The sequence below is a fragment of the Podarcis pityusensis genome, assembly GCF_964106645.2.
Source record: "Podarcis pityusensis genome assembly, chromosome: 6".
Taxonomy (NCBI): domain Eukaryota; kingdom Metazoa; phylum Chordata; class Lepidosauria; order Squamata; family Lacertidae; genus Podarcis; species Podarcis pityusensis.
In genome coordinates, this window is record NC_138030.1 from 78,481,980 (window position 1) to 78,509,923 (window position 27,944).

General features: G+C 43.9%; 2 long non-coding RNA genes across 3 annotated transcripts in view; one reads left to right on the forward strand and one right to left on the reverse strand.

Moving 5' to 3' along the window:
- Window positions 1-1,442: 1,442 nt before the first annotated feature.
- On the forward strand, window positions 1,443-27,512 carry LOC308478774. Its single transcript, XR_013987252.1, has 3 exons — window positions 1,443-1,615; window positions 25,627-25,703; window positions 27,300-27,512. It is a non-coding gene; the product is annotated as an uncharacterized lncRNA (long non-coding RNA).
- The window catches only part of LOC308478762, a 141,510-nt gene continuing 119,483 nt past the window's right edge, over window positions 5,918-27,944 (reverse strand). The window contains exons 3-4 of one of the 2 annotated variants that reach the window (XR_013987234.1): window positions 20,083-20,163; window positions 5,918-6,030 (exon numbers count right to left, since the gene is read on the reverse strand). This is a non-coding gene — a long non-coding RNA (uncharacterized lncRNA). Of the gene's footprint in view, window positions 6,031-20,022; window positions 20,164-27,944 lie in introns of those variants that run through there. The other variant, XR_013987235.1, reaches the window with a different exon arrangement.

Here is a 27,944-nt window from a genome sequence, read left to right on the forward strand (position 1 = left end):
GCACAGTTACCCCATTCAGGACCAGGGAATCCTCCACACCTGCCCACCTCCTGTCCCCCAAAAACATTCTTTAAAGGAGAGCAAGAATGCATAGAGCAGTCGCCATGTGGATGATACCAACACAGCAGTGACTTCCATCCCACTGACAAGCTGCAATTAGTTGGCCAACTTCTAGAGCAGAGTGGGTGGTTTCATACTACACACTACATAGTATAGGCATTGAATGCTGATATTGCTAAACAGAGGCTGTTTTGAAAAGCCCTCATCAGAATGTATGGACTGGCCCTATGCTGACTTCCAGGTTTCTCCTGTGTTCCCACCAGCTGGCCACCCACTGTCCATGGATGGATGGGAGGGTCTGCAAAATGGAATCTGCCCTCAGCATCATGCAACATATGGGCTCTAATCTGTTACCAGTCTGTGCACCACCAGAGACCACACCACTTTCAACCCAGACCTGTTTCCTGATTGGCCGGCAGCTATTGTTTGGCCCTGCTGTCTCCAGCACTTTTGAATGGGAGCCATGCTGCGATTGGAGCTAGTACACTTCTGAATATCAGTTATTGGGAACCACAGTAGGGGAGAATGCTGCTGCTCTCCGGTCCAGCTTGCAGGCTTCCCACATGCATCTGGTCAGCCACTGAGAGAACAGGATGCTGGACTAGATGGGCCATTGGCCTGATCCAGCAGGCTCTTTTTAGGTTCAAAATCAGCATCAAGTCCAATGTCAACTGGGCGCTGGCTTAGGTCCCATTCAAAAGTGTGCTTTCTCACCATCTGGGGTGGGTGAGGTGAGCTGCAGTGAGGGACTGGTGGTCCCATCAGCAGCGACAGCAACCTTTTCCTTCCACAACATCATTTTTATTGTCACTTCGTAGTGGAGATTTATGGGAATTCATGTACTTGTGTGCTAGAAAAACTTTGCCCGCAGAAGTTAAGCTATCATTTATTTCCATGCCTTTCAGACAGAAAGGCCCAAGCTGGTTCAAAAGGGGGTGAAATACAAATGCAACGTTTAAGCCTGAAACACTTTTTCTCAACCCCACCATCCCCCAGCTTCGTACAGCTGTGAAAGACACACCAGTGGTTTGCGAGCCTGGTGGTTGTTTTTTAAGCCAACCTAATGGGATCTCTCCCCCTCTCTCTTTCTCTCTCTCTCGCTCACTCACTCACATCCTTTCAAAGTGGAAAAAAAAATAAGAAAAGACCTTCAAAGACCATTTCGTTAGGAAACAGACAGATGGGAAAACCCTGCAGTCTGTTTGTTCTATCTGTCCTTGAGTATGAATTCTGGGGGAAAGTGTGTGTGTGTGTGTGTGTGTGTGTGTGTGTGTGTGTGTGTGTGACACAGAAGCAGTCAGCTTGTTTTGGAACGAGGTACATAGTATCTGACAAATAAGCACAGGTACAAAGTACTCAGTGTACAGATTGTAACTACAATGATGAGCCTGGGTAGCTCAGTTGGTTAGAGCGTGGTGCTGATAACACCAAGGTTGCAGGTTTGATCCCAGCTGCATATTCCTGCATTGCAGTGGGTTGGACTAGATGATCCTCAGAGTTCTGAAATTCTATGGTTTTGATTTAAAACAACAACAGCAACTGATGCCTTCGCTATGTGAGTGAGATTTTTTCTAACGCTTTCGAGAAATCGAAGGCTACCGAGCAATGTTAGAGGTGAATAATTGAAATGCTAGCTTTGGATCTTAATATAAATGTTTCTGTGCCTGTACTAATGTCCAAAGACTTCACTGTACAACTGAATAATCATCACATTAATATTTTTTTTTAAAAAATAAACCTTTGTAACTGGAACATTTCCTGGAACAAAGCAGGATGTGTAGAGTACGTTTTCCTCATTGTGCCCAGTGCCCAGTACTGATTCATCGCCACAGATGTTCATTCTTTTTATATTTCATGTTTTTGTGGATGTACATCATACTAGTCAACTCCTCATAATAGTCTAAATCTTGATCGTTTGTGCCAATTTTGCCCCAGCATTGTAGAACCACTTTGGCTGTGTACACACTATACTTCTCAAGCACATTTGAAGCATGCTTTTGTCCAGGGCTTTTTTTCCTGGGGGGACCCAGAGGTACACATACCCCTAAACATTTTGTGAATCTGAGTTTGGCCTCATTGAGGGGCAGTATTTCAATATGAGTAGGAAAATGAGAGTACCCCTAAACATTTTTTAAGAAAAAAAGGACTGCTTTTGTCCACTCAAAGAATTCTGGGCACTGTTAAGGGTTTCTGGGAATTGTAACTTTCTGAGGGGTGAACTACAGTGAGCAGAATTTTTTGAGGAGACAAAAACATGGGGTAGGGGGCTACTGAGGAGGCAGCAAATCCAGCCTCCAAGGAATGTATTGCATGCTACTGCAGTGCACTCCTTGAAATCCGAATCTGCTGCCCTTGTGGATTCTGCCACCTGAGGCAGTCACCTCACGTTGCCTCATGGGTGGGTCAGCCCTGCAAAGACACCCTGTGTCTTGAAAACTTCATTCTTGTATCCTGCAGTAAGAATGAGAACAACGTCGTCGTTTTTGGTTCGTTTTATTTTCTCCTGTTATTTTCCCCACCTTGGTGCGACATATGCGAGTGGATAAAATAATTTTTTGATTTTTTAAAAAGAGAGAAGATAAGGAGCAGATGGGACTGGGAATAAGCTTAGTATGGAGAAAGCAGGATTTGAAATGTGAGAACGTAGTGGTCCTTAAATAAAGATCTTCACGTGAAAGATGTGTGCAATTGTAGTGGTTGCGTTGGTGGGAGCAAATTTTATAGATGCCATAACCCAGATTAATCAGTATCCTGGAGATATTAAGATGTTGTTCAAGCTTGGTTTGTTTTGTGCCATATAACATATGGAGGCATTTGGGAGAACTGGTCCGGAACAGAAGGAAGATCAATGATATGATAATTAATTTCGAGTGTAGGTGTGAGAGAATGCCTTGATTTATACCACCCAGATGGTGAGTACTGTATACATCCGTTACTGGCAATGATAACTATAAGCTGGGCTTGTAGAATGTTTTAGAGATTTAAGCGCTCCATGAAGGAAACCTTAAGTGTTGGTAAATGGAATAGTGATGTCATGGCAGCATTGTACCAAAATGTCTCCCTTTCAAGTTAGCTCCTTTTCATTGAGTTGTGTGTCAAGGTCCTCAAGACACCCCCTGTAAAACACAGTTGACACAAGATTTTAGTTTTAAGGTTTTTGGCATAATTTTGGCCACAACTTTATTAAAATTACAAGTGATGTGAGTGGTTGCTTAGGCATTGGTTGCGACTATCTGACCCCACACAGGGACAGTCTGACATTCGTACACCCACGAAGTCAGAAAGGGAAAACATTTTGGGGAGAGAGACGGAACTGGGTACCATGCCTCACCTCTCCCCAAATGCTCCCAAGGGCTCTTGATTGGCCCTAGCCCCTTGACAGGGGTTTGGACAAAAGCATGGTGAGCCCCTGGGTTCCTTTAACAGAAAACCCTTGCAGCAGCAGCATTTTGGAGGGGCAGGCACAGCCAATCCATACCCCTCCACCAACCAACTCCTAAACCAATGCCTAACCTCAACCTTACAAGTTGTGACAATTTGCTATGCAGTAGGCAAAAACCAAATGGCAGCAGCCAATCAGCCAAATGGACAAAATTCCCACTGGGCCCCTGCCCCCAAAGCAGATGACTCCATGACAGGCATAGCAAGGTCAAGCGAACAACCTGAAAATAGGGAGGGAGGGCCGGTGATCCGATGCGCACAGCGAAAAGAGAAAGCTCAATGCTGTGCGCAGGGTATGGCTGTCAATCACAAACTGGCAACATTCAAATCTCCCCAGCAACAGTAAGCTCAATGATAATGGTGGCCGACTCTTTCCCCACCCAGCAAAAATGGGTGTCTTGCTAGTCCCCACTGCAACATGTGCTCTCCATGAAGGAGAACACACTTTGTCATCTAAATGGGGAGAGTCTTGCTCAGAGTCTTACCCAAATTTATGCCCCCGTTAAGATACAAATTTCCATTGATTTATACCTAAAACAGGAATCAATGCAAATTTGGAACATCCAACTCAGATTTGTATTTCTAAGGAGTTTAGAAGGAATTTAATTGCATTCATAGAATCAGAATTAATGGTTGTAACCAGCAGTGTTGTTCCATTGCCTCAAGGCCTTCTGCATGGATGTCAGGAATTGGCTGGATAAGGAAGAGTGGTGGGATCCCTCTGCCCAGGAGCCCCCAAGAGAGGGATCCAAAGATGGTGACTTAGGTCCCAGATCCTGGTGGTGAGACACTGAGGAGCAGCCTGGAGAAGGGAGGTGCTAGATACAGGGGGGTTAAGTAATCAAGAAGGGCCAGGAGAAGGAGGGCCTTCCAGGACAGGGTTAGAGGCTGAGAGTTGCAATGTGAGTGCAGACAGTCCCAGTCCTGCTGGCTCTCCTACCCCACTGACAACCCACTCCAGGAGAGTTCTGCATGTTGCTGAGCAACAGGCCAGACAGGTCCAGAGCAGAAGTCCACACCCTCAATGCAGCCTTCATCTGATTGGGTGGAATCCAGCATGAAAGGCTAATAGAGGCGGGTGGAGCTAGTGGTCAGTTTCAGCAATGTCAGCTGGATTAATATGAACCAGAGGATTCTGTTCTGTTGTTATTTTCTGTTAATAAACAGCTAATTGCATTCCGTGCTTCTCGTGCGTGTGCCTGCCCTGTGGTTCGCTTGGCTCCTTAACATTGCACAACAGAATTCCACCCACCCACCCCACTCTGCTGCCCATGTGTCTCCATATATGTTATGGGTTTCTTCCCAACTCTCTGGAGCAGATTTGGGAAGGTGAAGGGGGAAGGTGAATACAATCATTGTTTTATTTATAACACACCTTTCTTCCAAGGAAAGCAAGATGGCATAATGGTCCCCACACCATCTTAGCCTTACAACTACTTTGTGAGACGTGCTAGTATGATATATAGTGGCTCCTATATGGATTCTGTATTCCTAAAATTACTGAGGCGTCATGGGAAACAGGCATAGGATAGTCCATCCAAAGATGAAGATGAGACAGAATGAGACAACCTCCCATAGGCATAATCTTTGATTACTATGCCTATTTAATTTCTGGTGTAATAGGCATACATGCCACCTGTATAACATAAGTGCCTGACCTAAAGAAAGAATGGAGGAACAGGAGAGCACAAAATCGTAATAAAGAGTAGGATGGCTGAATGGGAGTGAAACAGGGTACAAACATATCAGGGACTAAGTGTAAAGGTAAAAGTAAAGGGACCTCTGACCATTACGTCCAGTCGTAGCTGACTGTGGGGTTGCGGCGCTCATCTCGCTTTATTGGCCAAAGGAGCCGGCATGAAGCTTCCGAGTCATGTGGCCAGCATGACTAAGCCGCTTTTGGCGAACCAGAGCAGTGCACGGAAACACTGTTTACCTTCCCACTGGAGCAGTACCTATTTATCTACTTGCACTTTGACGTGCTTTCGTACTTCTAGGTTGGCAGGAGCAGGGACCGAGCAATGGGAGCTCACCCCATCACGGGGATTCGAACCGCCGACCTGATCGGCAAGTCCTACGCTCTGTAGTTTAACCCACAGCGCCACCTGCGTCCCTCGGACTAAGTGTAGTTCTGCTCAAATTCTAAACACTTGGGGGAGTCACTCATTTGGTTGCTCCCTGCCCTCCCCCCTATCCCAGGTTGTTTTATTGGTGCAGTCCAGGCATTAAAGATGGAGAACATCTGCATATCGTGGCAATTGGAATGAAGTGTTATACCCACTTAACAACAATTTACTGACTAACAAAGTCTATTAGGAATAATTTAGTATCAATGATAAGCTTTCTTCCCCCACTTTGGTAATTGTACCGGTGTTTAATTGTGCTGTAAATAAAACTGCATGCTTTGCTTCCCAAATAAATGCTGCAATAAGGTGCTTTAATTGAGCCAAGGTAGAAAACAAAGTAGCCTTTTGCTTGAATGAACTAGAATCTAGGACGAAACAGTCACTTTCCCCACAGAAAACAGGGCTGCAAATGAAAGGAAAGAGAGAGCATGATTTAGAAGCAAATATCATTGGCTTTGCAGCTGTTGTCACTGACTGCTGCCAGCATTGCAGGTTTTGCCAGTTGCGATGATAGTTGTGTGCATTTTTCTCTTTAGACTAGAGAGAGAACCTGGAGCCAACAATTTACAGTACTTACAAATAGGAAAAGAATGCCTACTCCAACTGTGAATTTAATCTCTAGCCTGGTAGACAAAGGCGACCAAAAATTGCATGCAGGTGAGTAAATCAGGTTCCATGCAGGAGATTGAGCATAGAAATGTGGCTCCTGTACTTCCTCTGCCAGCTCCTAACTGGGATTGTTAAAAAGAAGTTATAGGCTAGTCATTTTGGCGGCCTTATTTACAAGACTGACCTACTCCCATACCAATCTGCCTTTGGAAGTTCTCCTTTATCCCCTGCCATCTGAGGTAAGATGGGTGGTGACCAGAGAGAAAGGCGTCTCAGTGGTACAGCCCCATTTGGGGAATTCCCTCCCCAGAGAAGGCTGCCTGGATGCCAACGTTGTTAGGCAAATATATTTGACTCTTCTGGGTTTTAAAACTGAGGCATTTTGTTTGGACCCCCTGTATTGAGCTTTTTTGTTGTTGTTGTCAGAATTTACGTGAACAGCCCAAGATGTGTGAGTGTGTAATACACACACACACACACACACAGAGAGAGAGAGAGAGAGAGAGAGAGAGAGAGAGAGAGTGTTTAAAAATTAGGTATAATAAAGGGTTTTATCTTTGAACTACTAAACAGGGCCAGCGCTACCATTAGGCAGTCTGAGGCAGTTGCCTCAGGTGGCAGAATCTTGGTGGGATCCAGGAACAGCAGATTCTGCCACTGTGCCTGCTGGTTGCTGCTGCATCGCCAAAGATGCCTGCTGCTTCTGAGGCATGTGACCTTGGCACCAATTTGGGAGGCCAAGGTGACCGCTTCACCAGTTCCTTCTGGCGCTGAAGCAGCTGTTGTCATCTCCTCCAAAATGGCATCAGTGCCAAGGCCTGCGGCCTACCCTTCTCTGCCTTCAGCGGCAGCTGGACCAGAAGCAGCCAAAAGACCAAGCCACATCTTCTTCAGTGCTCTCCTGGCTTTCGGCTCTTCTGATTGGTTCGTCACTGCCTCCTGGCTCTTCTGATTGGTTCTTTATTCCCAGGCTTTCATTTGTCTTGTGCTCACTGCTGCAACAAGGAGTTACTTTTCACCACACTGAGAGGTACAGGTGTTTTGATGCTTGTTAAAAAAAACTGCATTTACTCAGAAATAATCCAGCTGCTTGCAACTAGGGGTGTAGTGTGTTCTGGATTTATAGTTGGATGGTTTGTTCGTTTTTTAAAAAACTGCCTTTACTCAGAAGTAAGCTCAGCTAATTACTCTGAAATCTGGTTCCAGGTATAAAAGTGCATGAGGTCAAAACCTGTCTTGGGGTATGTATTGACATGGATAGAATTGGGACGCAGGCCTCACCTCTGATCCCAAAGCACTTCTTATTGTTGTGGTTCTGGCTGCAGTTTGTATGTTTGGCCTTCGTTTGTGTGTGTGTGTTCAGTTCTGTTGAAATGACCAAAAATATTTATTTTCCCTGGTTTAATGCATTCCACAGCCAGAGTAAGTGAGTAACTATGTGCTTTGGACAGGCATGATGGGGGCAATTTAGCACCCGTTAAGTGTTTGATGTCCTAGTCAGGTCAGGTTAAGTTATTTTTGTGAGATTCTTTTTGTGGCAGAGGAAGGCTGCAGAGTGACATGTATTGGAGTTGTTTTTAGAAGTCCAGTATTGCATTCGCCCCCCCACCAGACAAAGCAAAATTTCTTCCACACCATCACTTTCACCAGAATGGGATGTCATTGCGTGGTTTGCCTCTGCTTCCAAAATGTCTTGGACCAACTCTGCTACCCAAACATTCTGAAATGGTTCAGTTTATTTTCAGTGGTACCTCGGGTTACAGATGCTTCAGGTTACAGACGCTTCAGGTTGCAAACTCCACAAACCCAGAAATAGTACCTTGGGTTAAGAACTTTGCTTCAGGATGAGAACAGAAATCGCGCGGCGGCGGCGGGAGGCCCCATAAGCTAATGTGGTACCTCAGGTTAAAAACAGTTTCAGGTTAAGAATGGACCTCCAGAACGAATTAAGTTCTTAACCCGAGGTACCACTGTACTTTTCAATCAGCACAGGCAGCAGAACTTCAATTAAAACCAGGCTGTGATTAGATAAAAAGGAAAGGTCAATCACCCAAAATAAATAAATAAACACAAGGCCTTTAAAGTCTTCATAATAAACCATCTAAAATTTAGCATTGTCAACAGCTGGGGAGGAAACTGGGGGACACCTGGGTTGACAGCAGTACATGTGAAAAGGATCAAAGGGTTTTATCAGTAAACCACAAGTTTAACAGTGAAAGCTTCCTGCCTGCCTCTGTTTTCCAGTGGGAGGATTCAATCACATAGCAGTAGTTTCAAGTTGCACAATTATGGGTGATTGGGAGGTCTTGCTTGCACAACAAAACCACTTTCCCAAGACTTTGGGCGATAAGGAAAACGGTGGGGAAATGCACTGAAAAGTGTATGATAACCCTTGTGTTGATGCAATATGCTCTGAACTCCTCACAAACAAATCAGAATGAATGAAATAGCCAGAGGCGACTAATCTCCCTGAACAAAAGTTTATTCGTTTGTTGCGGTCATCCATTTGTCTGAAGAGACAATGGAGTGCACCTCTGAGGGGGTGAAGTCAAGCAGCTGCGTAACAGCACCAAAGTGACTTCCCTGGGGTGCAAGCCTGGGCAGTGTGTATGGAGGTCCTGGCTTGCCCAGATGACAAGGTCCTACCCCACCCCAGACCTTGCTGATGTAGTCCAAAGGAAAGCAGAGCAATACATTTGTCACCAGCCTGGCTGCAGGAATTGCCAGAAGGATGTGGACAAGGTGCCATCCAACCGTCTTAGGGACTCCACTCTGGATTTGTGTAGGCTTTACTCCTTAGCCTTTTCTTCTCCTGAAGCTATCCCACAAGGCAGTGGAAGTTTAGAGTCAGAGCTTCCTTCACCTAGATGGGCTACTCTCCCAAGTGGATGAGCCCTATCTGCCCCACACTTCCCTTTGAAGCATGAGCAGTAGCCACCTTCCTGACCATTGGCCCCACAACTGGTTTCATCTGCTCAATCCACTGGGAGCCTGTCTTCACATGTCTTCGAGGGTTTGAGACCCCAAGCTGTTTCTGGGGTGTGGGCCCATGCCAACAGCTTCTATACTTAGATACACACATTAAAAATAAATAAATCTCTAAGCAATGCACATTTCAAACCAATAGACAACATCATTGCAACCAATGGGCTCAAAATACAAAGGGCTGGGGGGAGAAATTCATGTGTGATAGATTGTAAGACTCTCCTTGTTAGAGTTTTTTAAGCAGAGCATATCAAGGAGGGTTTTTAAGTGAAGTCTGGATGGCCCACCTATCAAGGAAGCTGCAGATTTCTTGCATTGGCAGGGGGTTGAACTAGGTAACCTTCTATCTATATCTATAATGTACGATTCTATCTACCTGGGAAGCCTGTTTCACAAAAGCAGCAGTTCCCAGAGTGGTTTAACAATCTATCTCTCTTCACAGGGAACTCTGGAAACTGTATCTCTAGGAGACTAATAGCAGCCTCCTAACAACTCTCAGCATCCTATAGCTCCCAGAATTCTTTGGGAGAAGCCATGACTGTTTAAAGTGGTACCATAGTTCTTGAAATGTATGTTGTGAATGAGGGGGTGGCAGTAGTAGGTGCCAGACTGACAGACCCTCCAAGTGTCCCTATTTCCCAGGGACACCCCTGATTTAGAGAAGCCGCCCCAGTTTCTGATTTGATCCCAGAATGTCCTGCTTTTCCTTAGGATGTCCCTATTTTCATTGGAGAAATGTTGGAGGGTATGGAGTTATCTGACCCCCAAGCCATGTGAAGGCAATGCTGTATAGGGAAGTTTTTTAAAAAAATGTTTAATGGTTTATTATGTTTTTAATATATGTTGGAAGCTGCCCAGAGTGGCTGGGGCAACCCAGGAAGATGTGTGGGGTATAAATAGTAAAACTATCATTACGGAATGGGATGTCCCTATTTTCATCAGAGAAATGTTTGAGGGTTTGGACTGATGCCAGACTGGCCAGTAAACACCACTTTGGTCCACATCTATGTCCGCTTTGAAAAGTGGCAAGGATGATGGTAATGTAGCTGAACACAGGTACAGACAATTAGCACACAGCTGTGGGTTAAACCACAGAGCCTAGGACTTGCCAATCAGAAGGTCGGCGGTTCGAATCCCCGCGATGGGGTGAGCGTTGCTCAGTCCCAGCTCCTGCCCACCTAGCAGTTCGAAAGCATGTCAAAGTGCAAGTAGATAAATAGGTACCGCTCCGGCAGGAAGGTAAACGGTGTTTCTGTGCGCTGCTCTGGTTCGCCAGAAGCGGCTTAGTCATGCTGGCCACATGACCCAGAAGCTGTACGCCGGCTCCCTCGGCCAATAAAGCGAGATGAGCGCCACAACCCGAGTGTCGGCCATGACTGGACCTAATGGTCAGGGGTCCCTTTACCTTTACCTTTACAAAATAGTGTGCAAACACCACCACATGCTAAATGTGTGCACAACTTGTGTACACAACAGCTGAGCTGTACAAATTAAGAAGGGTATACTCTTTCACATAAACACTTGTAAATGTGTAGAGATATTTTGAACCTGTGTTCACTGCAAAGTGTGAGCGAGCCTCTGTTGTTTGCTATTAAAGGCCTTGTCTCTTTTCTTTAAAAATAGGCAGCACATATCCTTGGGAAAATATTGCCACACTACAGTAATTTCAGTTTAGAATATTAATCTTTGCAATATTTCTACTCTGTGTCGTGTGTGTGTGTGTGTGTGTGTGTGTGTGTGTGTGTGTTTGTGTGTGTGTGTGTGTAAAACAATTCCTTGCAACAGCTTTGAATGGTTTGTGGGCAAGGAACTCCAGTGGTAAACAAGCATCATACCCTGACACGAGCAAGGTAAGCCCAAGATTAAGAGATCTCTGACATTCAGATAATTATGGCTTGAGTTAAAGAACAATACTGCTCACTGCCGGCTGCCTACAGTGAATCCATCGATTGGGTTTCAGCTGTTTAGATTGTACTCTAATTTACACATTGAATTTCAAGAGCTATAATACATTACAACCAATGCGAGACAGAAGAATCATTAAACTGACCAGATTAATAACCCTCTCCTATGTGGCAAAGGAAGGTAATTGTGTGGTTCCCCCGCCCTAGCACAGCTGATATTGAAACCAATGGTGCATCGTAGAAATGGCTTGCTATCCTTCATTTAAGTATAAGCAGTGAAATAAACAAACTGGATTATTTATTAAATAGTTCAAGATTCATAGACTAGCCTATCACTCTACTGGTAGTGAGTGTGTTGTTCTGAGGCACCTATGCGCCTTTTCCATGGGCAAAAACATTGCTTTGTGTTCCCAGTTCCCTAGACAACTGGGAAATTCAGAGTAACCGTTATTCCTTTTGAGAAAGCAACCCTCCTGAGAAATTTCACTAATCTTATTGAAATTCATAGATCTCTCCTTGAAATTTGCAGGTGTTTTGCCCATTCAGCTGTTACCATGTGTCCTTGCCTACCTACACATAGCCTCAGGTGCTGAAATGGATCAGTAAGTTTGGCTGTTAACCATAAGGTTGGTGTGTTCGACCCACCCACACAGAGACAGCTGTGGGCAGGATTCCTGCATGGCAAGGGGTTTGACAAATGACCCTCAGGGTCCTGTTCAATTCTACAATTCTATGATTCTATGTGTACAGTCAAGGAATACACACTAGGCGATTCAACAAAATTCACAGTGTGCCATGGCAAAAGTCAAGTTTTCTTAGAGGGAAAATTAGCAACAAGGCAGTAAGTTTTGGTATAGGATTACAAAAATAGAGTAAGGTCTCACAATATATTAAAAGCAGTATCACACCACTTTAAGCAGTCATGGCTTCCCCAAAGAACCCTGTATTTTGTTAGGGCTGCTGAGAGTCGTTCGGAGACCTCTATTGCTCAGGCAGGCGCATTATGTGACCCATGAGAGCAGCAAAATAACGAGGCTGTACAACAGTGGCGGAATAAAATCAGGCCAAATCTTTGTTGACAGCAGCAGGCAGGACAAGGGTTGGCATGGCATTGGGTCCCAGGGTCAGTTCATCATTCCACGAGCCCCATGTTGATGGAATGGATCCGCTAGGTTTGGGCCACTCCAAACCAGTGCCATGGGAGTCGGCTAGTGTTGAACCTTGCCATGGTGCAAGCCAACCAAGCAAGGCCTCACCGGGTGACCAGGGTGCAGATTCCAAACAGGCAGATACCAAACCCACGCCTGGGTTTGCTGCGGCCATTCCTCCCCTCAGACTCCTTATGGGCTCCCTCATATTATGTTGATCCTGACCAATGCCATTTCTGCCCTCATACAAACCATGTTCTTCTGCCTAACAAAGGAAGGTCATAATTTCACTGAAAGGCCAAAAAACCCCTCAACCAAGTACCAATCAGGTTGAGAGAGAAAAAATCATTTCTGGTTCTGTCAACCAGTGGCCCAAAACTGCTCAGTGAAGGTTCTAACCTGAGAGTGGGCAGGCAGGAAACTCTCAAAGCAAAATGGCTGTGAGCGCCAGGGGAAGCAGCCTTATATAGGCTTCCCTGTCCTCTATGCAGCAAGGGCTCATGGGATAGCTTTTTCCCATGAGCCCATTGCAGAGCGAGGATACTGGGCAAAACCTTGCCTAGTATTTTGCTGCAAAATATGGGTCACAGTACCACTGGTCAAAGTCGTCTCGTGCTCATTGAGAACGGAACGGAGCTTCCCCTCATGCAGCTACAATTACCAGGGTGTCCTGGGAAAAGGGATTGATTGCCAAACCACTCTGAAGACTGTAGCTCAGTTGTCTCCCCACTCCTCCGTGTGTTTCATAGCTCTCCCACTGTCAGTTGTTCACATCAGCATGGCTTCAATCATTTCCGTTTGTGTACACACCAGGAACCAATTGGTGTGAAGCTGGTTTGAGAAACCATGCATTCTGTAACAAAGTACAGAAACATATGCATTTTGGATAATGCCACATGAACTTGGATGAAAAACCCAGCACTTGAAATTCAGTGTAAGAGTTTGGACACAGCCAGAAGTGCCAATAACAATTTACATGTGTTCCAGGTGGTTCCCCCAACCTGGCAGTTTACAGGGCCAAACCTGCTTACTTTCAGAAGTAAAATTATATCACATGCCAAACCACATTCCCACAGCCATTCTCTGCATAAGTTTCCCAATTTCTGGGAATGATCACTCCCTATCAGTAGCAATAAACTTTGTTGTAGGCACCTGTCTGTCTCAAGATACAATAGAGTGCTCCTCCGGGGGTGAAGTCAAACCACAGCGTTAGCAGCACTGAAGTGACTTCCCTGGGGAGCATACCTGGACAGTGTGTATGGAGGTCCCAGGCTGCACAGATGGCAAGATCCGCCTCTCAGACTCACTGATGTGGTCCAAAGGAAAGCAGAGCAATACATCTGGCACCAGCTTGGCTGCAGGAGTTACTAGAAGGAGACATACAAGGTGCCATCCAATCATCTTATGGACCATAGCTGTCAACGTTTCCCTTTTTTTAAGGGAAATTCCCTTATTCCGAATAGGATTCCTCACAAGAAAAGGGAAAAGGTCCCCCCCAATTTTTTTTATTCATTTTATAACACAACTAAACAACACAAACAGAAAAACAAACAATACAAACAAATTCTTGTCTTATCCTTATGTTTTCTAAACATTGTTAGGTGGCCTTCCCCAAGTCCCCGCTATCTGATTTTCATTTTACCTCATCTTTAGCAGTTTACACATATCATAATTTTTAGGAAAAGGGAAAAGTTGACAGCTATGTTATGTACTCCACTCTGGATTTGTGTAGGGTATACTCTTGAGTCTTTTCTTAAACTTTTTTTCTTAAACTTTTCTTAAACATTGAAAAAACAACAACCCCACATCTGCAGGAGCCCCATACATGGTATCTCCAAAATCTTCTAGACATCTTCCCCTTCTGTCTAGCTCAGCCACAGAGTTTTAATCTTGCTGAATTCAAGGCACAGCTTCCCTTCCCACGTATCTACAAGTGATCCTTGAGTTCCCTTCTTGATAGCTGACATGACAAAACAAGGCACCCTGGTGACAGTGACAAAAGAGTGACAGACAGACAGCACTGCAGAGCAATTAGGTAGCTGATAAGAGAGAATAAATAAATACTATTGTTGACAAATAGCTGACATAAAAAGGCCAATACATGATACATGATAAGATAGAGCTCAAACAGTAGAATAGAGGCAATTCCCTTCTGGATCACTTGATGGAAGCAGGAACCTGCAGAGATCCCCAGGTAAGATTTGCAAATAGCTGCAATTGCAAAGGGAACTGCCAGCTCTTTGTTAGAGAGAAAGGAACTTCAGCTGCACCACAGGGTGTCATAGGAGGCTGGAGGAAACAATCATGCAAATTTAGCAGGACCAAATAAATTGGGCCAATATTTATTTTATTTTTTTAAAAAATCCAGTAAAGTCATACCTCATGTTACGTTTGCTTCAGGTTGAGCATTTTCAGGTTGCATCCCGTGGCAACCCAGAAGTACTGGAAAGGGTTACTTTCGGGTTTCACTGCTTGCACATGCGCAGACGTGCAAAATGACTTCACGTGCATGTGCAGAAGCGGCGAATCGCACACGCAGACGCGGGTTGCGTTCTGCTCATGTTGCAAACAGGCCTCTGGAATGGATCCCATTTGCTACCTGAGGTACCACTGTATATATATGAATCAGAGCATGTGGAAGCAGGGAAGACTTCCCTCTACCTCATGACCTTGATCCAAGAGCTATTTTTAGCAAAAGTAGATGGTGTGAAGTGATCCAGTCATGGCTAACCTGTGCCAAGTCTAGTTTGGCCTGAACCATGGTTCAGTTTTACATGATTTTCTAGCAAAGCTGCTGCTATGCTCTGGAATTAACTGCATTCTACATTCATTCACCCGTTCATTGATGCCGGCAAAATTATAATTAATAGGTGCTGTATATCCGTGCGGAATACCGGTCTAAATGGAGCATTCACACAGGCTGACCCCACACTGCAGATATTTCACCACTGCTATTTCTTTTTCTTCCTCTTTTTAAAGGACAACTTTCCCACTCTAAAAATTTATCACATTCTTTGTAATTGCTTAGCTTCAACGAGAGGAGAATTGTATTTCTATGCTCCAGCAATAATATTATTTGCAGGAGGATTATATAAGCCATAAGTCTTTGTCAAAACCAATTACTGGAATTTTCAAGAAGCACTCCTAACTACTAGAGAAACTTCTGAAGCAAATGGAGGCACTAGATCCGTGCTGTTTAAAATTACCCTGTTGGGCTTCAGCCAATATTCAGGTAGTATGAGGACAATGGCACCACATAGGGATGAATGTTCTGCTTCCCTGGCTGGTTTCCCAACAGCCTGAAGAAATAGAGCCATTAATCTTCTTATTTAATTTTACAGGTGTCACCTATATCTAAGTTTCTGAGAATTATTTTCACCTGTTTTCCCTTCAAGAGAACAGGAACGGGAGATTTGGATGCAGAGTACGAGACTGCCAAAGCAATTTTTGTTTGAGGTATTGCGTTTCAGGTCGCTTTACCAAGATTGGAAGAATTATTTTTCCCTCACAAATGGAAATCATGTGATTATGTACAAAATATACTTGCAGGATAGAGGTGGAAGAAAAAGCTTCCCCTCTCCCCTTACTACTTCTTTATGAGCTCTCTAGGACTGATAGATAGAAGCTTACCTAATAATACAATAATGAACAATATAATAATAAATAATATAGCTCCAAAGAAGCAACATTAAGTCGGTACAGAGGTGGCAGCTGCCATTTACTAAATCAAACTATTGATCCACCTGTCATAGGAGAGCTTTAGGTAAGGGTTTCTCCCAGACCTAACTGGACCCACCAAGGATTGAATCTGGACCATTTGAATATAGAACGGGTGAGCTAATGGAAACAGCATTCCATTTTTAGTATGGCCAACAGCTAGATAATAGCATGATTGTATCTCCTGTTGGTTTATGTCAGCAGGGAATTTTGAGTATGTTAGGAAATTTCATCCTTCATAAGCATTGAAAAACAAGCAAACCCAGAACTAAAATAAGAATGTTGTTACATACTCCGCTTATGCTCATGTGAGGTCTGGAAAGAACTCCTTTCAATTGAATTCTCTTTCCATTGCAATACCAGCTCCAGGAGACTCACAGGCAAGACACACCCAGAACTCTCAAAATGTGAGGAACTGGACCTCCGCTCAGGTGCCCCCACCCACTCTAAACAGTGCAAGATTTAGGCTGCGGGAGGCTTCCCTGCACAGGAGCTGAGTGGGTACAAAATAACAATAATTTAAAAGCCTATATTTATAAGGGTACCTACTCAAAATTGGGAGGGATGCCAAACTTTGACCTTTCTCAGGGTGCCATATTACCAAAGTCCATCCCTGCCTCTATGGGCCCTGCACTGTCAGGGCAGGACAGGCAGCAAGCATGCCACAGCATCTGCTGCCACCTCTCTTCTCCTGCCACCCCATGCTGAGTGTCCAAACAAGCAAAACAGTATGTGGTGGCAGCTACTGCTGCTTCTCCATCTACTACAGCCTTTCTCAACCTGTGGGTCCCCAGATGTTGTTGAACTACAGCTCCCATCACCCCTAGCTAGCAAGGCCAGTGCTCAGGGATGATGGGAGTTGTAGTCCAACAACATCTGGGGACCCATAGGTTGAGAACCGCTGATCTAGTAGATAGGACAACAGCCAGAGCTGCGTGTGAGCGAAATTGGAAGCAGGATGGAAGCTGGAGACACGGGGACATGCTTGTTCTGCCCTAGAGGTCAGGGCTCCCCTCAATAGAGAAGCAAGATCTGTGGGGTGTTAACACGGTGAGCCATTCCATCTTACGTTCAAGCTGTATACTTGTGGAAATAAAATCATATATCCCGAAGACATCACAGTCACTCCAAGGAAACCTAACCCTAAATGCAGACACCCCTGTAGTCTCTTACCATGTGGAGATTGGGGTGGCATGTAACAGTACAGTGGTACCTCGGTTTACATACGCTTCAGGTTACAGACTCTGCTAGCCCAGAAATAGTACCTCAGCTTAAGAACTTTGCTTCAGGATGAGAACAGAAATCGTGCAGCGATGGCGCAGCAGCAGCAGGAGGCCCCATTAGCTAAAGTGGTGCTTCAGGTTAAGAACAGTTTCAGGTTAAGAACAGACCTCCAGAACGAATTAAGTGCTTAACCCGAGGTACCACTGTACGTCCCCAGTGAAGGCCTCTGTTTTTAAGCATAGATGAAGTCTAAGAAGGGTGTTGGCTATCACATAATCCTTCATTTCCCTTTTCCCCACAGGTCAAAGGTATTATTAGATAAGGTGCCCTATGACTGTAGCTTGACTAACTCTACTGCCATTTCAACATCCCTTTATTAAGGCATCCTTCTATTTCCTTGCACATCTTCTTCAGCGAAATTGTCCCAACTTGAGCATCCCGTAAACTAAGCCTTGATATTTAATAAATACTTGCTGCAATTTTCACTTTATATGTGAAATGGCTTGTTTGAATATCTCAAATGCGGAGATATATAATATTAGCATACTGTATCTGAATGAGCCACTTTTCTCTGCACCTAAAATTGTCCAGAGTAATGGTAAAAAGTAATTCTGAAGGTTATATTAAGTATAATGGGATGCAATCAGAGCACAACCACAAATCTTTTGAAGTTGTTATAAACTGTGGTACAAACCACTTCCTCGCCGACAGTTTGCTGAGCATTTCAATGAGGCTGAAGAGCCCAAGCTATCTATTTCAATTCCATTCCATACACGGCAAATCTTATCATGATGCAATACGCACTACCAAAATTCAGATCTGAAAAAAAGGAAAAAATCTGGCACTTAAAAATCTAGGTGCTCCCCAGATACCTGCACCAATAAAATTACAATTGTAAAATAAATACACAACTATTTACCTTTCTCCTTTCTACTTGTCTCTTGTAAACAAAAACCCTCTGTCCCTATTTTGCCATTGGGGGAGTTGTCAGGGATGCCTTTTGAACATTTTGTTAGTGTGTTCACATGCACACTAGAATGATTCTGGTGTCTGGTCCCTTCCTTAGGCCTGTAAAAATAAAGAAATCTTTTCACAAGAAGCTGCTCAAGAAAGCCAGCCTCCATCTCAGGTTGCACAAGTTAACGGCAAAGAGTACTTTGTTGTGGATTTAGCCCACGTATATTGCCCAAGGAATATTATCGGTCTCCATGAGGCTGTTCTTAGTAGCAGGCAGTTCAGACTTCCGCATGGGTCCCCAGGGGGTGGGGCCAAGAGTGTGGTCAATGCTGGGGTGAAGCCAGTTGACTGTGACTGCTGGCTGCATAGAAGCAGCTGCTCACGCCTAGTCTAGTGCAGTCGAGATGTCTACTCCACACCAATGCATGAGTGTTCACATGTAGGAGCATAGCCAGCAGTGCAGCCCTGCTCTGTGATAATTGTACGGCACATCCTTCATGCCACACCCAATGAAGGGGTTAATCCCTCCTTCAACAGAGGCAGGGATTCTCCAACCCCAAGGTTAGAATTTACTATGAAGGTAAGGAACCCTCTAGGGCAGCCTTTCTCAACCTTGGGTCCCCAGATGTTTTTGGCCTACAACTCCTCTATCATCCCTGACCACTGGTCCTGTGAGCTAGGGATCATGGGAGTTGTAGGCTAAAAACATCTGGGGACTCAGGTTTGAGAACCACTCCTCTAGGGTTATTCTTTACAGCAGTGAGCTGCTGGTAGCAGTTCCATCAGGCGTGTGCAACACTTGGCGTTTTCATTCATGGGCAGCAATGGTGGCTGGTGCCCATTTGGGTCTGGTGGGGTGAAAAGCAGACAACACAAGGAGGGGCCAGAACCATCTATCTAATACTCGCTCTCACCCATATCCTCCTCCCCGCTGAGTTCTACAAGGGGTAACACTAAGACGTGTATCTGAAGAAGTGTGCATGCACACGAAAGCTCAAACCAATAACAAACTTAGTTGGTCTCTAAGGGGCTACTGGAAGGAATTTTTTAATTTTGTTTCGACCATGGCAGACCAACACGGCTACCTATCTGTTACTAGAACTAAGACAAAGGAAGGGGAAGCTGACAGGCAGGGCCACCGCCTGGGCTGGATGTCAGCAAGAAGGCAATTGCAGGTGGAGGGTTGGCTGAGGACAGACTGGGGTTGGTGGGACAGGGCTCCATTTATTCTAATGGACCAGCCCCTACAGATTTAGGAAGCAGGGCTTCTCATCCAGGTAGCTGCACTGTTTGTTGCTCCCACTTCTTTCCAGCTCCAGTGGTGACTGATGGAAGCACAGGGTGATGCAAGCTTGTCCTCTCCACAACCTTTAGGTGTCAATGCTGCTGCAATGGGTGCTAAGAGTCATGGGGATATTTCCCTCCTTTGGAATTGTGCCATGTAACAAATGGTGAGGTAGAAACTGATTTGTTTGCCTCTACAGAACAAGATGGGACGCAGGTGGCTCTGTGAGTTAAACCACAGAGCCTAGGACTTGCCGGTCAAAAGGTCGGCGGTTCGAATCCCTGCAACGGGGTGAGCTCCCGTTGCTTGGTCCCAGCTCCTGCCCACCTAGCAGTTTGAAAGCACGTCAAAGTGCAAGTAGATAAATAGGTACCGCTCTGGCGGGAAGGTAAACGGCGTTTCCGTGCGCTGCTCTGATTCGCCAGAAGCGGCTTAGTCATGCTGGCCACATGACCCGGAAACTGTATGCCAGCTCCCTCGGCTAATAAAGCGAGATGAGCGCCGCAACCCTAGAGTCGGTCATGACTGGACCTAATGGTCAGGGGTCCCTTTACCTTTACCTTTACCTTACAGAACAAGATTATAACCAGTGCCATTTTTATAGAAAAAGAGGTGCTGGAACTCACCATGAACACCTTCCTCGGTCTCACTGAATGGCAATGATGCTCACCTGAGAGGTGCCAGAACTGAGTTCCAGAGAGTTCCAGCTGAAAAAAAGCCCAGATTATAATTATTACTGCAATACTCTTAAATTATGTTACTGAAGCTAGAACTCTTTCTCCCTGCTGACACGAGAGCTGCCCTTCAATTGATCCAGTTCCAAAAGCAAGAAGATAGAACCAAAACAACGGCCCATTCTTCCTGAGAAAGAACACTTAATTTAACCCACCCTTACATCCCGTCTCCTGCCTGCTGGATGGCTGTGATAAATGTTTTTGCACAATATACACATTTGCTCAAATACGAAGAGTAACAAGGAAGCGATAAGGGGGTTTAAGATTAATGAAGTGTAATATAACCACTGCAAATTTAACTTGAACGCCAGAAGTGGAAAAATCCTGTTTTTAAGGCATATTACCCACTAGACTAGTTTGTCAAAGGAGGAAGGTTACAGAGGTGCCAACCACAATGTTCTCAGGATGACAAAATAAGACACTTAAGAGATTAGAAGAAATGATAAGCTTGTAATAACAGAACAGTCTGGATAGCCCAGGCAGTCTCTTCCAGACAGAAGATCTCTGACAGTGTGACATAAACTAAATATAGGCACACGGAGCCAAACTCTTTAGGAAGACAAAAGTGAGGGTGCTTGCAACCCAGATGGATTCAAGTCAATGGGAGTTCAGTCACCGACTTGAACAGGGAATGGATTACTTGACATAATGAATAGTTCCTTGGGTTTCTGTTCCAAAGAAAAATGTAGCAGAACACAAATATCCTTGTGACAAATGAAATATAAATACCAGCACCTTAAGAGAATTGGCAAATAATACAGGGTCAGCACTAGGATACCCTCCAACATTCCTCAGATGAAAAGAGGGACATTTCTCACTCCTCTACAACTCACCCTCCTTGGCCCCCAATTTTTGTACCTCCACAGAGTATTTCTTTTCAGAAGAAGGGATGGGCCACCAGCACTACGCTAATGGAACACAACACACACACCACCATCCTGAGAAAACCCCTTAATCCCATTTTTTAATTCAAAAAATCAAGACTCCTGGCACTCCACTCCGCTCCCCCTTTCTTCCCACCCAGGGTGCACCTGTCTCAGAACCGGCACATTGTGCGAGGCTGGGCCGCAACAGTAGCAACCTGTCTTCCTCCTTTTTTTAATAAATATTTTTATTGGTTTTTAACATACAAAATTATAAAACATACCACACAATTTATCACAAATACATTCTTATTGAACTTCCATCAGCACCTCTGATAATCCTCCGTCTTAATCACTTCTTATGCATTTCCTAACTTAATATTGCCTTTACATCTCTTAATATATCAACTCTCCTTCTCCATTTTTACAATATTTCTAATATTATTCCTCACAGAACTTCTTGCAAACCTACAAACGTTGTCTGGTCATCACAAATACTTTTCAAATAATCCGTATATTTACTCCAGTCGTCGGTAAATTTCTGGTCCCACTGGTTTCAGATCCTTCCCGTTAGTTTGTCAAGTTCCGCATAGTCCATTAATTTCATCCTCCATTCTTCCATCGTTGGTAATTCTTCTTGCCTCCATTTTTGGGCCAATAGTATTCTTGCTGCTGTTACTGCATATAGAAAAAGCTTACATTCCTTTCTATTTATTTCATTTCCAACAATACCCAAGAGAAATGCTTCTGGTTTCTTTATAAATGTATAATTCAACATTTTTTTCAACTCGTTATATATCATCTCCCAGAAGCATTTCACCTTTTTACATTCCCACTGCAACCTGTCTTCCTCCTTGCCCACTCTCCAGCAGCTGCTACGAGCTGCCCAAGAGAGGATGCTGGCAGCAGCAGCCATGGAGAAGCAACAGAATGCTCCCTTACAGCTGCCACTGCTAAGGAGAAGTGTCAGCTCAGCAGCCTCTCCCAGTTTAGCAGTGGCACTAGTGGGGGAAATAGGGACATTCCAGGATCAAATCAGAAGCAGGGAGTGTGGTAGGAAGATTCAAGGTCAATCAATTTTTTTTTGGGGGGGGGGGAGGAATGATTCATGTTATTATGTACAGAAGCTGCATTGTTTTACATTTTCTGGATGCCTCATGATCATGTTATAAAGTAGTCGTGTTTTGTGTTATAAATCAAGCACGACTAGGAGTTGCTTCTCTTTGTTTTCTTGTCAATTAAAAAATCGGTGCAGTGTGAGCAAATTTTTATTCTGAAAGTGTGGCCCAGAGAAACAACAACAACAACAAGGACTTTATTTGCGTAGCCAACAGGCCATAGCATCAAAGGACAAGCACTGACAAAAATACATTACAAATATAGTTACCGTATAATCTTATGGCCTATTAAAACCCTAGGTAAAAGCTGGATTATCATTCATCAATGACCCTCTGTCCCATGGGCGGTGGCCTTTTCTCTGGTAGATTGTTCCAGGTCGGTTAAGTAAATAGACCAGCCAAATTGAAAGAATATAAATATAAATGGTCAGGACAGGGAGAAAGATAATAATAACCAGATGCAGATAAATTAATAATCTCAGTACCTAAAACTTAGCAGAGATAATAAAATACTAATAATAAAACATAAGGATAATAATGATAAGATCCTAGGTGAGGAATCCGGGTGACGACACTGATGTCATTCAGATAGCAGCTCTCAGTCTCATTGATCTCTCGAAAAATTTAGCAACCTTCTCTGTTGTCGAGCTGTTCTGGTCGGCTAGGAGTGAGAACAATTTGGCTTCACAAGAGCGGCCCAAGATGGCAGATAGGAGTGGCGTGATGGTCTCGTCCCTGAGATCTTTATATAGGGAACAAGACAGGAGAACGTGTGACACAGTCTCTACGTAGCCAGCTCCACAGGGGCAGAGCCGGTTCTCGTATGAAATTTTTTGATATCTACCTTCAAGAACAGCTGAGGGTAACATATTTAGTCTGGCCAATGTAAAGGCCCGCCTGAGTTTTGGAATGGTTAAGGTAGACAAATAAGGTGCCCGAAAATCAAAGTGGGAGGGGGGCAGATAAGCGTACCAAGCACTAAATTTCTTAATATAAGCCAGATTATTCTGCTGCTCAATATCCTTCATGCGCTGGTCGATAATGGTTTTTGCCTTGGGGAGACCCATTTTCAGGAGATGCTGTGCTTGGAGGCCACATGTAAGTAGTTTTTGATGCACTAGTTTGGACCACCGACTTCTATGAGCATCTCGTGCTACTAGAGGTAGTAGTCTGGATGGGTTTAAATTTAAGCAAAGCCAATAGTTGAATGTTCTTAACCAGGTTCGGGTTTCGACGGAGAGGAGGCCAGTCTCCAGCCGTAGGGCTGCATTTGGTGCGCATGGTGGAACGGCTAGAATCTGTCTTAAGAATTTAGACTGGACCGTTTCAAGTGTGCAGCAATGCTTTCCCATCCAGATTTGGGCCCCGTAGAGTAATTGCACCAAGGGTTTTGCTTGAAAGACCTCCAGAGATGCTGGGATGTGTCTGCCCCCCTTCGTAAAGTAAAAGCGAGACAGAATTTTGGCGCTTTGAGATGCTTTTTCCCTAGCATATTTATGATGGGCCTCCCAGGTCCCAGTTGACTGGAAAACTACTCCGAGGTATTTGAAAATTTTGACCTGTTCTATTCTCTGTGGCCCAGAGAACAAAAGCTTGAGAACCACTGTTCTAAACTCTTGTGAGAACCTTAAATTCAATGCATTTTTATTGTTCTCTGTGATGTTCTCTGATTTTTCTATTGTTGTAAGTTGCCCTTGTACTGGAGAAATGGTAGAAGAGAAATTTAAAAATATATAAATAAAATCTACCCTGGAAAAACGTGTGGCAGTGACTATGCCAGCGTATTAGAAAATATGAAAGTGCACAGGAGGGTTTTGCTGCTACATTGTGCCAATAACTCACCTGTCAGCAGCTATTCCACCTGGCTGCAGCAGAGGGAGATGTGAGATAGAGGGAACTGAGATTAACAGCCACTTGCCCATTCTCCATCTGCAGAGAGAGGGCTGTGTAATCCTTGAAGGGTGCTTTGTAAATAATAATAATAATAATAATAATAATAATAATAATATAACAACAACAACAACAAAAATGTTAAATATGTTGGTGCTTATGTAGAGATCTACAGCTTACTGGCAATTATCTTTTTTTGCCACGCAGAAATGCATACACGGAGAGAATACTTTTTAAATGGAGGCAGTTCACACATACGGCTAAGAGTTATTCAGTGTTAATTGATCAAGCGAGGAGAGATCTCTCATCTCATATTGTAGAGGAGATGACAGTAGGTGCTAAAAATAAATGCGTCCTGTTGGGATTAACTTGAGATAGCAAAGCCACATTTCTGGTCATTGCGTGACACCTCACTCAATGAATGTGCATGTGTGAACCAGCCCACCGAAAACTAAATTCTTTTTTTTTTTTGACAATTTTTTTTATTGGTTTTCACATATTACATTACAATACAGTGGTACCTCAGGTTACATACGCTTCAGGTTACATACACTTCAGGTTACATACGCTTCAGGTTACAGACTCTACTAACCCAGAAACCCAGGTTAAGAACTTTGCTTCAGGATGAGAACAGAAATCATGCTCTGGCGGCGTGGCGGCAGCAGGAGGCCCCATTAGCTAAAGTGGTGCTTCAGGTTAAGAATGGTTTCAGGTTAAGAATGGACCTCTGGAACAAATTAAGCACTTAACCTGAGGTACCACTGTACCAAAGCAAACACCATTTCTTCCCCATCCCCCATTCATTTACATTTATATTTCCTCAATCCATCATATCGTAGTTTTCAAATTGAATCGAAAACTACATTCTTAAGCTCACCAACATAGTTAAACGTTTTGGTCCTGGTCCTGATCTATGAAAGCAGCGTTATCAGTAGGGCTTTTTTCAGTAGGGACTCACAGGAAATCAGTTCCGGCACCTCTCAGGTGGGTGCCATTGCCATTATAACAGAATGAGGGAGGCGTTCATGGTGAGTTCCATCACCACGTTTTCTAGAAAATTAGCACTGATTATCAGCATTATTGCGTAGCAAAATTCTTCTAGGACTCTAACACCTCAGATGACTTTGAGGGGATCATATCTTGCAATGCTCCTTCATGAGAGGAAAAAAACTCTTCAAGACGAAAACTAGCTCAGACACCTAATTCCTGATATCTGGTTTTCTATGTATGTTTTCAGAGAGAGAATTCTACCATGCCATCCCCACCTTTTAGTCTGAAATTGCAGAGTCCAGAACCAATGTTAACATATGACCAGCTGCTTATGTACATGCTGAAATTGTCACATTTACTTTACATAAAAGAAGTGTATTCTTATTTGTATTACTATTCATTTTTACATGAATGCGTTATTGTTCATGGAGTGGAATGAACGTTTGACAGAGTATTTCCTCCTCCCCACACCTTCTAATTTAGAATACATGTAAAACATTTTAATTGTCCTCCCCCCCCATCTCCAGCTGCACCTCTGGCTGCTCTGTGACCATCTAAACATTTTTGTCTTTCAGGTCAGCACTCACAGCTATAGATGAATGCCACTGAAGTTTTGCTTGTGCTTAAGGGAGAACAATGCGTGGCTAAGCAGGTGATCTTTTGATTTCACTTCTAGAGCGAGATCAGTGCTGATGACAGAACAGATGGTCATCTTTGTTGCAGGGCAGGGGGGAAGAAAATTAAAATAACCAGATAGAATTGGGCAGATGTTTGCTTACATCCGTGCATAAATAGAACTAATCCTTATTGGTTAACTCTGCAATCTGGATTCTTGGGCGCAAGGGAAAGGTGATAGAGTATACACAAGTAAAATACGCAGTAAGCAAGCCAAACCCATTTAAGAAGGAACTTTTGAATATCTATTCCAAAGCAGAAGATACAGAAGATGACGAGCTTATTCTAAACGGTATGGTCAGCATAACGTTTCTTGAAGCAAGAAGAGCCGTTCTGTATCCTTGCAGTTTCTCTTTGTTCTGAGATTGTTTTATCTGTTTTGCTCTTCCTTGCCAGAGCTTGCAGCACATGTGTGATGTATGCAAGACTCTTCTGTTTTATAGTTTTCATGGTTTTTTGAACAGCATTTCATATTGATCAGCCAGAGCTAGGTGGATGGCTCTTTCCCCATCCATCTCAGAGTTCCCTACAGCTTTTTCTGTATATGATGGAATCTGTTACAAAGACAATGTCTTTGTGGTGATTCTCTCTCTAGGTTAAAAAATAATATTCCAGATGTGTTCTTTCTATGAGTTCTCAACATCTGCATCACTCCTGCTGCATTCAAAAAAAGCTGGAACATGGAACCAGACTATGGTCCATAAGGTCAGAAGGAAGACTCATATTTGGGGCAAGTTTAAGTCTGTTATCACTTCACTGCTTAGGCTGTTGCGGTAGAAAAGGGAGAGGACACATCATCCTGGCATTCATACATCACAGTGACTTTAAAGCTCTCTGAGATTCCTTGGAAGCCTATCATTGGTTCCTCAATGAGAACATCAGTGATGCCAGGAAACTTCCCTAAAATACAGCTTGCTCTTCATTACTGATGTCCCCGTAGCCCAGAGAAGAGGGTGCAATTGCTCTTAGGCTGTAATCCTGTTAAGTGGGAGTTGGTTCTACTGAATTCACTTCTGTTCTGACTCAACATAATCATGATCACACTGTTAGTTGTTGTGGGTGGTGATGATGATCCAATAGACTTGACCAATGAACTGGCTATGAACTTTAGCACAGACTCCAGACTTCTCAAATATTTTATGCTGGTAAATGTGAAGAGGATTCCCAGAAGGCAGAGAGTTTGAAATCCCCCAGCTCGATAAAATGCTGCTGATCTTGTGACAGTTGCCAACAATTAGCTACCATTTTGTAGCTGCATATTGATTCTGCTCACAATATGTAGAACTCTGATCACCTGACCATACTTCCTGAACCAGGTGATTTGTTTTAACCCCCGCCCCAGACCAGTGGCTCATTGAGGTCATGTGTTACCATAAAACAGCCTCAATCTTCTGAGAAATCATTCAAATGCTTTGGGAGTCATAGTGAATAATCCCTTATTCTTGAATGATGCAGCAATCACATTTATGGTTTGCAGACCCTGCAAGTGTCTCTATTTTCCAGGGACAGTCCTGGATTTACAGAAGCCATCCTTGTTTCTGATTTGATCCTGGAATATCTCCCTTTTCCTTAGGACATCCCTATTTTCATCAGAGAAATGTTGGAGGGTATGGAGTTATGTGACCCCCGAGCCAAGGAAACAAGTAACAATGCAACCTTTAGAAGATACCTGAAGGCAGCCCTGTATAGGGAAGTTTTTAAAAAATGTTTGATGTTTTATTATGTTTTATGTATGTTGGAAGCCACCCAGAGTGCCTGGAGCAACCCAGTCAGCTGGGTGGGGTATAAATAATAAAACGATGATGGTGTGGTGGTGATGGAATAGGACATCCCTATTTTCATCAGAGAAATGTTGGAGGATATGGGTTTGTAAGGCTGTGTGGCCAATGCACTAAATTACCCATGAGGCAGAATTTGATTTTGCCACAAGGTGGCAATAACGATTAAAATATAAAGGCATTACCTGAAATAGATTCTATTTGCTTGATTAAGTATGACCCAAACATTGTGACCAGTCATATAAAGAACAGTACCTATCCAATTCTCTCTCTCTCTCATAGAATGACAAGTCAAGGACTATGGGGAATGATTTCCACTTTAGCATCCCCTGTAAGGGGTGCCTTTATCCTGTTTAGGACAAACACAATGATAAACTTACAATGCTGATCATGCTTTCATAAATATATGCTATTGAATTCCAAGCCTGAACTGGAAAAAA